The 11,709-nt window shown below is 33.5% G+C and overlaps 1 protein-coding gene across 2 annotated transcripts in view; it reads right to left on the bottom strand.

The window, feature by feature from the left end:
* Positions 1-241: 241 nt before the first annotated feature.
* LOC149538672 (putative pentatricopeptide repeat-containing protein At3g13770, mitochondrial) overlaps positions 242-11,709 on the bottom strand; it is an 87,009-nt gene continuing 75,541 nt past the window's right edge. For both annotated transcript variants that reach the window (XM_089800001.1, XM_089800003.1), the window contains one exon: positions 242-513. The gene's annotated coding sequence lies outside the window, so the exon portion shown is untranslated. The remainder of the gene's footprint in view (positions 514-11,709) is intronic.

Below are 11,709 nucleotides of genomic sequence, written 5' to 3'. Positions count from 1 at the left end.
ATTATGCAATAAACTTCAATTTTTAATTACAAGACTAAAAACTCAAGTATTTTTATAAGATTTTCAAATCCACAACAATTTGTACACATCTTTGAGAGTTGAGCAACAAATAGAAATATACTTCTAATTCAATTAAAGCTCAACATACATCACCCTTAATCTCACTGGGTCTTAATTATTGCCTATCATTTCTACAACCAAAATCTGGTTAGCCTGAAGAACAATTTTTTTTGGAGTTGTCTAATAAGATTTACTCCCTGAAATCGAGTTCAATTATTCATTAAGAAGGATCCTGTCGTACTTGCAGAAATTTAATGGATATATTACTATTTTATTTATGACAGGGACCATAGCATACACAAGCAGATCCATGACTCCATGTCATCTTACAGTATCCCCCGTCAAGGTTATCTTGTTTTATACAGGTATCACTGCAGTCCCAATTGTCTATAGGAATGAAGCAAACACCCTTGTATGTACCGCTAAAGATCTCACAAGAATCATCACAGAAAACTGCAATTATTACCCACATAACATTACTAATCAGTAAGTCTTCCAAATAGATTATATTAGCAATAAAATTATAAGAATACTAATCAGTACGTATTCCACAATAGATATATTAGGGAAAAAATTGTATTACCAGATGTTGTGACCAATAAAAAGATGAGAAGCGCATAAAGGCCTTTCGCCATTACAATTACTACAGAAGGAGAAGATGTATTACTATTATGTTTTGCCGTTATGAAACAAAGCGTTATCAGTATTCATAAACACCTGAATTACTATGTGTTCTGTCAATTTTCTTCTGTATATGACAAAATCAATACGGCAATAATTCAAGCGTTGCCCCCTAAGTGTTGCTCGCCTATATTATATATTTATCTTTGTTATGTTCTGCTATCATTGTAAAATGTGTGATTATAATGCTAAAATATGAAAGTATTTTTGTTTTTTTAATATACTGCGATGTTACTGAGAAACCCCATTTGGAGGCAGATTCACAAGGTCTCCAATGAAAAAAAAGGCTAATAACAAAGCCTTCAATAAATATTAAAATTTGGATAAGTAAAAGTGACAACTCTGTATACTAAAATAGTGACAACTAGTGACAACTATGTCTACTAAAACAATTAGATGGGATGCCAATTTAAAATATTTGGAGTTTTTATGGTGAAATATAATAATATACATTTGTATGTTTTGATTATAAATATAAATTTTTATTCTTCTAAAAAAGAATTGTACCATCTAATTAGTTCCGAAATTTTGTCAATGTTTTGATATTTTTCATGAGATTGCATAGCAGCAAATTGGTTGACTCACATTTTTGAAGTTTCATCAAGAGGGAAGTTTCTTGTATTTCTTTGTCAAACACTAAATGTGGGATGTCAGTGAAGACATGGTAATATTATGAGAATTCGCATAGTGGGTACGGCTTGTGATTCATTTTTATGATCGTCTTAAGAGTAGTCATAGGGCATTGAAGTTATGGTAGTCAAAAGTTTAAAGGTCAAGGTTTCATGAAGACTGATAGATGATAATGAAAAACATAGTCTATGACATTATAACAATGAGAGACTGTAAAGGACAATGACAATTATCTCTTGTCAATCACTTGCTAAAGGAGAATGGTGAAAGGGGTGTACTCTGATAGATGAAAGAGGCTAAACCTCACCCATTCATTGTTTTGTTTACACATGAAGATATAAATCCATGCAGTTTGATTTTGTATCATTGTTTGAAGACCATGTGCTATTCGGTGTTAGTCAATGACCCTCACTATGAAAGCTTCCCAAAACCCTATTTAATGTCAATATGAAATTATCAAAACCCTTAGCCAATTCCTTTTATGTAGAAGAAAATATCTTAGAGATTTGTAAGAAGGGTACAAAGAGGATGGTGATAGTCTTTATTAGAATATTATAATATTACTTTAATGGTCATCTTAGTTAGTCCTTAGTTTATTAGGTAGTTTTTATTTCCGTCATTAGTTCACGATTGTTTCTTTTAGAAACATCCTCTTTGTAAATCTATATAAAGAACTTTCATCTCTTTTGTTTAATATAGATACAACAACATCAATTTACCATAACATGGTATCAGAGCCGGTCGATGGGATTTTCATTCCATAAAATTTGGAAGATTTTTAAGGAAAATTTGAGCTTCTTTTGATCTGGAATTTTATTCAAAAGTTTTCTTTTTGATTTTTAGAAATTAAGATCGTTAGAGGTATTTTAAGAAACTTTTGTGCTTCATCTTCAAGGATTTTTGCTAGAAATTGCAAGCCTAGTTAAAGGTTTTGATCCTGCGATTTCTTGGTTGCACCAAAAGTCTTTGATTTTTTAGGGTTGCATGTACTTGCATGTAGTTTGTGTTTTTTTTTTATGTACTTGCATGTTGCTTGCATGTGCTAGTTTATCTTGTGAAGTCTCATGTTTTGATGCCCTTATAAATTTTTGATGGGTTTTCATAAATTTTGCTCGTAAACTTTTTCTGATGGGTTTTCAAAAAAATTTCCCGTCAAAAAATTCAAATTCTATAATTCCTAAAGTTGTGCGGAATTCCTTTATGGGTTTATAATTTTTTGCTAAAAAATCATTTGGTCAGTTTTATCATTCTTCCTAAAAACAAAAAGCTTTGTTGTCTAGTCTTGATTGATTTTTTGCCTCAAGAATCATGTTTGGTTTTGATCAATTTTTCACCTAAAAAATTGTGTTGGGTTTTTGTTGATTTTTATCCTTTAAAAAATCGTGGTTTTTTGCAATCTATTTTGGGGCATTGTGCTCACTTGCAAAGTTTGAAGGGTTTGTCAATTTTTCTTCAAAATTGTACTAGTTGTTCTCAATGTTTGTCTTTGTCTCCATGGAAGAGCAGCTCCATTATCCAGCATCAAGTTCAATATTTTATGATGATTTTTAGTCATATGTTTTGCTGATTTTGGGAGGGTTAGTAGCAAACTCATCTCAGTGGCAGAGTTAGTGGCAAGCTCATCTCTTGTTGCAAAGCATTTTGAAGAAGAGGGCACCCTTCTCTATTCCTTTATGGGTGAATTTTGGCCTCTCGGTCATTAGCATTTTACATATCTAAGGAGGGTCTCACCAACAACAAAATGTTTTAAAGAATTTGTGACCAAAAAAACTTCAATTGGACAATGACCATTACGGGAGAATATTATAATGTTTCTTTAGTTGCCATCTTAGTTAGTCTTTAGTTTATTAGATAGTTTTTATTTCCATCTTTAGTTCACGATTGTTTCTTTTAAAAACATCATCTTTGTAAATCTATATAAGGAGCTTTCCTCTCATTTGTTTAATACAACTACAACAACATCAATTTACCATAACAGTCTTAGCTTGTGAAGCACACAATGACAATCAAATGAAAAGGGTGGTGAGGACAAGGGTTTTGGAAATTATGGCAATATCGTCCTTCAAAGTAGAAAGACTATCAAAATTAATAGCTAAATATGACCAAGGGAACCTTAATTCCTAGTTGCCAACAACATTGAGAAAGGATGATATCTAATCAATGTAGTCAACTTATCACAAGTATTACATCCCTCTTTTCTATGTTAATTTTGTTTTGATAAGATGGGATCAGTTGGGAGAATAATCTATTATTCTCAAAGGTAACAATGAAAAGTGGTATTAATACCACACAAGATAGGTAGGTCGAGTAGTGGAAAGGGCGATGCTACATCATACAAAGGCAATAGAATTAAGGCATGTGGTGGAATTAGCATGGGCTACATCATACAAAGGCATTGTATGTGAAGGATGGTCTATATAAATAGGGAGCAATTGCAATAAGGGGAGATGTTGAAGCCTCACTAGGTACACCATCTCATGAAGCATGAGGCCAAAGGGGACAAAGTTCCAGTCTTAAGCCTAGGGCTTATTTAAGGGTACTCTAAATTAATCCTTCCACCAATGTGTATGGGAAAGTTTTTTGAAAGCTAAGGAAAATATCGTTAACCTTTGAGGAAAGATATAGTGATGGAGAGGAATATAAAGGTTTTGCTAGGCATGCCAACCCCATGAAGCATAAGGGCAAGGGGGACAAAGTTTTTGCTCTTGCTCCTAGGGAAAAGATAATGAAGGCACCTCATCATGTCTTTCTTACCCCATTCGTCATTATGGTGATCGTGGAAGGTAAGCGTTATAAGTATGTTTCTTTCATAAACCTAAATATGCATTATATTGTTACCTAAGCCTTAGGTTAGGATTGTATAACTCATTGTATTATCAATTTATAAAGCTTAAATAAGATTATATTACATTTAAAATATAATTAGATTGTGTGTGTCTATATATATATATATAGGCACACACACACATAAACATGTCCCTTATTTGGTGATTGCAGGACCTAATTCAGAATTTACCTTGTCAAAAGGCATTTTAAGTGAAATTGTATCTCTGCTCATCTTACACTTTTATGTTAATAGAATTTGTGGTACTGAGGTAAAAATTGCTAATCCCAAAAAGGGGACATTACAAATGGTATCAAAGCATGTTGATGTCAGGTTGAGTGACATTATGATGAATTAATTGTCCTAAGAGATGAATTTGGTCTTGATTGAACATTCCTACCTCTTGTAGGGCAAGTGAACTATGTCTAAATGTATTCATATGTATGCTTTATGTTTTCATGCATATGCCTTGTGCCTAGGTACTTTCAGGTGTCTACAATGTGTATGCTTCATACTTGCATATATCCATGTGTATGCTTCATGTTTTAATGAGTACTCTCCATGTTTTGTTCATAACTAATGTGTTTTTGTAAGAAACCATCCTAGTTTATAATTGCTTGAGGAAAAGCAATATTGGGAAGAGTAGGTTGTCGTGTCCCCTTCTTGAAATAAGACTAAATAATAAACAATCGTAATTAAATTAGAAATACAAATGAATGGTACTAAACAAAATTAATTATTAGTTAAGTTAAACACATGGTCAAAAGGCAAGAGTGGAAATGTTATGTCCCCCTCAAATGAGAAGTATAAAAGGAAGACATGAGAACTTCATTTGGAAAAAAAAATGGGAGGAGGAAGAATAAGGGGAGCATAAAAATTGAGGCACTAAGGGAAAGGGAAGGGAAAATAACGAAGTGAATTTCAAAAGGTTAAGGGTTGTGACTCTTCAAAGGGGTTGTAATCATAAAGGGTCATGACTCTTCAAAAGGTTTGTTACTCTTTGAAAGAGAGAATTATGAAGGGTCATGTAAGGTTTGTTACTCTTTGAAAGAGAGAATTATGAAGGGTCATGACTCTTGCCAAAAGGAAAACATGATGGAGATATGTGATCTCTCCCTCACATAGGAAGATACAAAGGAGAAGAAGGATCAAATGGAATGAGGAAAAAGAAGTAGAGGAGATCTAGAGAAGATTTAGAGCAGAAATATAAGGAGGGGTCTGACATAAGTATTGAAGAGGAAAGAAGAAAATAAGAGGAGGATATGCAGATCTTAAATGGGACGTGCAGATTTGAAAAGTAGTAAAGATAAATATGATATGACAGATAAGTGAATATTAAATAAAGATTGAAAGGGGCAGTAGTTGTTAAATAAATGAATCTTTTAATGACCAAAGGATGTGACCCTTTCATAAATGACATTAACAAATGAAAGTCATTCCCTTCACTCAAAGGAGGTATTAAAGAGGAGAAGGTTCCATTTGAAGGAAATTTTAAAAAAGGGGAGATCAATTCCGAGAATAATATATTATTCTCAAATGTAACAATGAAAAGCAATATTAATACCTTGCAAGATAGGTAAATTGTGTGGTAGAACGGTTCATACGACACCATACAAAGGCAAGAGACAATGCATGTGATGAAATGGGTCATGCTACATCATACAAAGGAAAAGGATAAAACCTGCAATAGAATGCACATGGGCTACATTAGAGAAAAGAAACAGATAATGTCTACAAGAGAAGGGACATGGGCTACATCATACAAAGGAACTATTTGTGATGGATAGTCCATATGGATAGGAAGCAACCACAATAAGGGGGAACTATGAGGAATTAGTAGGTACACTACCTTATGAAGCATGAAGCCATGGTAGACAGTTTCTACTCCTTGGCCTATTCCTTGGCCAAGGTTAACAACACCCTACTGTAATCCTTCCAGTAATGCATATAGGAGAGTTTTGTGAATGCAAAGGAAAGTAACTTTAAAAATATGAGGTGAGTGACATAGAGTGGTGGAGGGGAACAATGTAAAGGTTCTAGTAGGCACACTAGCCCCATGATCCATGGAGCCAAGGGGGCTAGAGTTTCTACTCATAGGCCTAGGGTTGAGACAATGGGGGCACCTCATCATGTATTTCTTATCTCATTCCTTGTTATGGTTAAGATCATGGAAGCTAAGTGTTATAAGTATGTTTCTTTGATAAACCTAAATATGTGTAATATAGTTAATTAATTCCTAGGATAGGATTGTAAATCTCTTTATAATTAATTTATAAAGCTTAAGGCAAGTTATATTACAATTAATTATTTTGTATAAATATATTTATAAGCTCGTCCCTCATTTTGTGATTACGAGACCCAAATCAAGATTTGCCTTGTTAAAAGGCATTTTAAGCGATAAAGTGAACATCCACAAACATAAAATGAACACAATTTTAGATTAAATAGTTAAATATGAACAATAAATGACACCAAGGCCACTTATTCGTTCTTCAGACTACAAAGGAACAACAAGAAGATATCATTTAGTTTTAGGTACAATGATGAATAAGACTCAAATATCAAGTAACAAGCATGTACGCAATGAAATGGTACAAGGTGACATTCAAAGAAAACTAAAATAATTCAAAGATTAATCTCAATCAAAGAAAAAATATCCAAACTCAAAGATCTAATGTGTGGATGGAAGGGGGAGAGGGACATAGGGGTGTGACTTTGTGTCTCTATATATATCCTTTCTTTAAACACACAAAAAGACTCCTATAAATCCTATTGTCCCTGCACCCAAGTTACATTTGAAAATAAAATATCCATCTCCCTCTCTTCAATTACAATGAGAAACTCAAAAATCCCCACTCTTTCTCTCTTTCTTGTAGCTCAAAGACTTTTGGAAAAAGCTGAAAACCCCCTTTCAATTATAGGCTTTTAAGATCCCCAAACTCTCCTTCCTAAACCACTTAGACTTTTCTAAAAAGAAAGGCCCCTTTTATGCTATCTTCTTTGATATATAGTTCTATCAGAGAGCATCATTCAATTTTATAACTGAACATTGAAATTTCTTTCATTTTTATCCCTTTTTTACTATATTGACGCCTTTATATGCTTTGTTAAAAGCTATAATTCATTGAGTGTATAATGAAATATAAATTTAATAACAGGAGCTCTATGCACAGAGCTTGAGTCCCTGCCTATGTAATTTGTGAAGCTTTTTGTTTTATCAATTTTTTAATAATTTATTTTTTGTATTATAAATATGAGTTCAAAAATTAAGAATTATAGTATTTGTCATTAATTAAATGTTAACATTCCATTTTTGAAAAAATTATACACAATCTTTTTAAAAACTTACTATAAAAAAATTAGCAAATTCATAATTTAAAATTATAAATATAAAATAATGACAAAAGTAAACTCAACTATTAATTTTGCTCCCAAAAATTAAAATTATGAATTTACTCATAGAAAATAGAATATAATATTAATATTAATTGGAAAGACATAATGAATGGCCTATTCACAAATTGAAAAAAATTACAAATTAAAGCAATGGATCAATACCACTATCGTCTCCACAAAAACCTCTCATGTTTATAAAATTAAAAAAACATACCTATTGAATGTTTGTAGTTGACATTCAAGAAACATCTACCGAAAACAAACATTCTGATTTTTCCCATCTTCCAACTCTTACTTCATCTTAACATCGGTGACAGTAGATTTCAAATGCATGTTGAAATGCAGACCTTTTCTCGTTTTTGAGTTCTTTTGAAAATTTCCAAATGAATCTTTGTTTTCATGTATAAAAATTGTGATTGTCCCACAATAAAATTTAAAGATTATCTTATCTGGGATTTCCTTTTTATGCGGTTTCAAATTTATATCTAATTTTTCGCTTTTTTTGATCATGCCCAGGAAACTCTTGTGATTTGCAATTGTTATTGACACACATCTAGAGCGTGTAGATTTAAACAATTACTATTTTTTGTGCATTTTTTGATCAGGAATATAAGAGGAGAGAACTCTGTGAAAATACCACGGGAAGAAGATAAAGGAAAAGGTGAAATGGCATTGAACTAGGAGGGAGTTGGAAATGGCCCGTGCTTGTATAGATTTGAGGGCTGAAAACAAGCAAAGGAAATCTACATGTGGCGCCAGAATTCAGTGCATAGCTTGTAGACTACTTTGATTAACGATATTCCAACGTACTTTCATCTGTCTACACTGCAGCACTTTAAATTTAACTCCATGAAGATTGCTTATGTGGTTTGTAAGCAATGTTACTTGAGATTGGCTCGGCAGGTGGACAGAGGTGTTTATCTCGAATCATGTTATCTTTGGAGGAATGAAAATTCAAGAGTTCTTCTGGAAAATCTGAAAGAAGTCTCTGAAAACTATTTTTTCTAATTTTTAGTGTCAAAACAACAATTTATACCCCTACTATAATTAGCCCAAGCCAATCAAAAAATAGAAATTTATAACATGAAATTAATTTAAAAATAAACTACATTTTTAACTTTAGACATTCATTGACTTTGGCTGTAAAACTAATAATTTGGTCAATAATTAATATTCTCCAAATTTTAATTTGTATCCCTCAACATAAATAAAATATTTGAAACAACTTCGCAAATCTTCTATACCATGGCATCAACTTTAAACTCCAATGGCATCGTTATTTATATTTCCCGTTGGAAACAATCAAGCTCTTTGTTCTGAATTGGCCATATACCCGAAAACATGTCCCTTGATATGTTATGAAGGCTATATACCTTGCATGCCTTTTCACAGTCGTTGAGGCTACTCTAGTGTGAAAAATCAACTATTGCAGTCACTGATTATTAATCTCCTATCATAAACGATTATTAAACTGCTGAAAACAAATTTCTAGCTAATATTGAAAAATAACACAACTGCAACTTCACTTATATAATATGGAAAGAAATGAACAACACAATGAACACAATATTTTCAGACAAATTGTCCCTGGAAAAACCCCTAAGGGAAAACCAGTTCTACAGATGAAAAATTATATTAAACTTCAGCAAAATCAAGAGATACAAAATTCATTGCCTCTCACTGGCAGAACTCCGACAACCTCCTAATTTCTCCCGCTGATATTTCCCACTACTATCCTCACGCTAACACTGCACCCTTGCTAACACTGCAAGACAATTTGCTATCATTGCAAAATGCTTCTCCAAAACTTGTTATCTCCAAATGATCCAATGACCCCTTTTTATACTACCCTATTGGAAAAACCAATGACCGAGATTAAATCAAACCAACGGCTAATATTAAAACAACTCGACAGCCAATAATAGAATTGGTTGCAAGGTGTCCAAAAGGAATCACTAAAATTAGTAAATAATTATCCTTGCAATAACCATTTACTAATTATTGGCAAGTGGACAAACAGCTGTCCAAACTACCCATAACTAATACATAGATAAGGACGAACAGCTGTCCAAGCTACATATAAATACTACTGCTATTTCCGAGTCAGAAATAACAGTTGTCCAACTAACAATAATTAATATCTAGAACTTTTGATCTCGTAAACAATATTAGTCATTCGGGCCGGATGTCAACCTCTTGGAAGAGTGGCGATGCTCTACCTAATACTATATATTATCCATGTATGTGTATTTGTCTACAACTATAGGGGATAGGAGTCCTACGACTAAACAATCATGGTGTTTGAGCTCTGAACGTCCTCTACTTGTCAACGCTAACATGTTGTTAATAGCATCCATAAGGGAATGTAGTGAACCCCGCTTGGACATCTGGTTCGTAATCTCATGCACAAGTGCCGGAGAATTCTAGGTGAGTAGTATCAAGTATAACAATCATTCAATGTGACCCAACTTCCTATCGGTAAGCCCAAATTTGCATCTCTTCAAAAACCCTGTTTGGATGTTGTATTGGCATTGTTGTCGTGCAACTAGTGACTCAAACTAACCACGTGGCTGAAGCAATGGCAGCATTACACTTTGTTATGTTGGATTAGGAAATGGGGTGTGACAATGTCTTGTTAGAGGGTGATTATGCAAATATTATTAGGAATATTAATGGAAAAAAAGAGACCTCTACATCAATAAAGAATATTATTGATAAAAATAGAGTGATATGATATGATAGATTTTAATGATGTCCACGAGGCTAAAGTAGTCTATGGGACCCACACGATCACCCCCCCAAGGCAGGAGTGGAACTAATCTAGCTGCAAAGTTTTGGTTAACTTGTCTCTCCTTCTCTGAAGTTTGATAATCAGAGTCATTCTCTTCACTTGATCTTCTTCGAATAAGTAGTTGAAGTCCTTGTTTTGCAATATCTCTATGTAACCGGATATGATGTCACTGTATGCCAGGCAATCGTCGACAAAGTGTTGCTCCATCTCTACTACTCCCATATTACAAAATAAACACATTCTGTCTGCCCACTCTTCCTTTGGAACTTGTCATCTACCAATTTCACATCGCAGCCGGTGTGAACTAGTTCTGAGTTGTGCCACCAGCATTTTTGCTTTCCAATTAATAGTGTTCTTATATAGGCCTTTTCATCATGACTAGAAGTGAGGTTAAATTCTTTAATGTAATAGGATTTTTTACGCCCTATGTGCCTTGTCCATAAAATATTGCAAAATGTTTCCATGACAAACTTCTTTATTTCTTTAATGTTATCCGAGCAAATATAGATGTTGATATCCCACTTTCGCATCCATTTGTCATTATGCTTCATCCATGTGCTTTTCCATTTGACAAGATTTTCCTATACAACTAGCTTGGGTCAGCAATGTGTTTCTAGACTTTGAGTTTTCTTTAAATAGCTTAGTATATGAACCAATGCTATGGCTTCTAATGGAAAAGAGCCCACCTTCGCCAATAAGATCTCATACGGCACTATGGACTTGATTTTAAGATTGCATGTGATGAAGTGTTTTTGAATTATTTCTACTTGTCACCATTTATGTCCGAACATACTACCGCCCCACACTTCACATCCCTATAGAATAATCGGAGTGACCAGCAAACCAAAAAGAGTTTTCATGGTCGTCCAATCCCATAATTCTGTGTTCTTGCACCTGTTTTTGTAAAGAATATAATGCCTTCCAGCCCCCTTGAATTATTTTTTATCTGTATGTATCCCAATTGAGTCTGTTATGAAAATTGATGCTCAAACATTTGTACTCCTCCACAATCTCAAGAGGGTTACCCTCGAACAAGAACTCGTCCTGTATACCCCTATGAGAAGATCATAACTTTGGTTTTGCTAGTGTTCACTTGCATTCCCACTTCATGGCAAAAACTTTCTAGTGCTTTCAAGTGTTCATTCAAACCTTTAGCCATTCTAGCAAGTATAATAAGATCGTCTGCATATAAGAGCAATCTTGCAACATTTCAAAGAGTTATCTTCCCAAGTTTTAACAAAAGACACATTCACATGATTTTAGGGAAACTAATAAGGATGCCCCAAGATTCTATGCATCACAATAAGAATGAAGATTCTAAGTAACC

This window comes from Cupressus sempervirens, chromosome 9 (assembly GCF_028749045.1).
Source record: "Cupressus sempervirens isolate cs-2001-9-10 chromosome 9, ASM2874904v1, whole genome shotgun sequence".
Taxonomy (NCBI): Eukaryota; Viridiplantae; Streptophyta; class Pinopsida; order Cupressales; family Cupressaceae; genus Cupressus; species Cupressus sempervirens.
This window is presented reverse-complemented; position numbering and strand designations above follow the sequence as displayed.